Genomic DNA, 1978 nt, shown 5'->3' with positions numbered 1-1978 from the left:
CACTTGATTAGCAGAGATGAGGACCCCTACGCACCGCCTGACGAGGTTACGCCGGACCCCCCAACTTTGGATTGGTTTTGGGGCCAGTACAATCTTTGTCTGTGGAAGTCACTGCCACCGGCTGAGAAAGCCAGGCAAGTGGTGTTCAAGAAGGAGATGGCGGAGGAGGAAGCCAGGTACCAGGCGGCCTATGAAGCCCATGATGCCGCCTGGAAAAAGGAGGCGACGGAGCTTTGGGGGCAGGCGCGTCGTCGTGCCGAGGAGGTGTACGAAGACGGGTACTTCGCGAGGAAGGTCAAAGGCGTTGGGTGCCTCGTCGTTGTGTGGAGGTGGGTCGATAAGCTCCAGCATGCCACCGACGAGGAGCTCCGGTGGGCTCCCAATGAAATGGCAAGATCGGCCACGCGCGTCCGCCAGCAAGAGGCAGATCGGTATGTCAAGCGCTGCGAGGCGGAGGAGTCGGAGTACTGCCTCCGCAATGGGAAGACGCCGCGCACCAGGGAGCTGCTAGCGAGGGGCTGCCGGAATACTGGCCCCAGGAGAGATTATTAGTTTTAGTATTGATCATTTTCAGTTTTATGCATTGTACCTAGTAGTTAAGTATCATCACGTATATGTGATGATATTATATATATATATACATAAACTCTATTCTGATCATGGGGTCAGAATAATATTCTGATCACAACCTGAACTTCCCGAGTAACGCGCTTGAACTTCCCAGTGTATGAACCCGAACTTCGGGCTATCTTCGCAACCGTGGCTTCCCTCACGAATTATTCCGTCTGATTGTGTTGTCTGGGATGTGACTGTAATCTAGATACCCATACCTGCATCTAAATGCTCGTTTTTATTCATAGTTTTGCATTTTGGCGGATTCACTCTCGGGGCGGATGAACCTGTGTTTGTTTACAAGTTTAATGCCTTCATTGGATGTTCTAGAACCTCTAACATGATGGGAATTTGGTGTAGTTACGAGTTTCATGGACAATTTGTGGTTAATTTCAACGGATTTGATTCCGGGTTCTGTGTTCTTCGTCCGTGGGAGTGGTTCCGCGGCTTCTATGGATTTTGTTGTTTTTATTTGAATATAGAGGGCGGATTTGATTGCAGTAGTGAGATTGGACCGTTCATGCGTTGTTAATTTGATCGGGCAGGCGAATACACCCCTAAAATCAGACGATTGGATCTTGTGTCCGCCCGTCTTGGTTCATGTTCTTCGATGAGACAGCTTGGTGGCTTTTGTCGTTTTGATGTTTGGGCGTAGTAGGATATTGTTCGAGGTCGCGGACTGAGAAGGTGTAGTCACCCAAGTGATTAAATCTAAAAAACAAATTCGTTAGCGTGTTTTTTTCCAATGATTCTACTGTCTGTCTTACGAATTGGACTTCTGCACCTTTTGTGCTAGAACTTCCGTCGTTTTTATGCATGTTTTTACTTCCGTCGTTTTTGTTTTTCAAAGTACTCATAATACGTAAATGTGGAGCTGGTCCATAGACACACAAATCATCTTTTTTATATTTATTCTATCTTTGGGATTCGTTTTTTTGGATCATCCACATTCTGTGGTTTTAGTTGGACTTCTATGGTACGAGTGATTGAACTTCCTGGTTTCCATATTGCTAGGCGGTGCAGCATCACGCTCTATTTTTTCTTTTTTCTTTTTCTTTTTTTGTAATTTTCAAATTTCTAACTTGGGTTTGAGTTTGTTCCGTGGGCAACTATGGGATTATTCCCAAATATAAATGCATATCTTACTTATTTTTTTTGTAACATGATTGCATACTTCGAACAGTGGTAGAACTTCAGTATGTGTTTAACGTGAAACTTACAAGATCTTTGCCCAAGTATGCATGCACTTATTCCAGATCATGTAAGGGTCGTTGTAGAAGCTGGACTTCTATGCTGTTTATACGTGAACTTCTGCTTTTCCCTATTTTGCAAAGTAATAAAGCAAGTTCTCTGTATTTCCTTCTTT

Source organism: Triticum dicoccoides, chromosome 1A (assembly GCF_002162155.2).
Source record: "Triticum dicoccoides isolate Atlit2015 ecotype Zavitan chromosome 1A, WEW_v2.0, whole genome shotgun sequence".
In the NCBI taxonomy this organism is placed as follows: domain Eukaryota; kingdom Viridiplantae; phylum Streptophyta; class Magnoliopsida; order Poales; family Poaceae; genus Triticum; species Triticum dicoccoides.
This window is presented reverse-complemented; position numbering follows the sequence as displayed.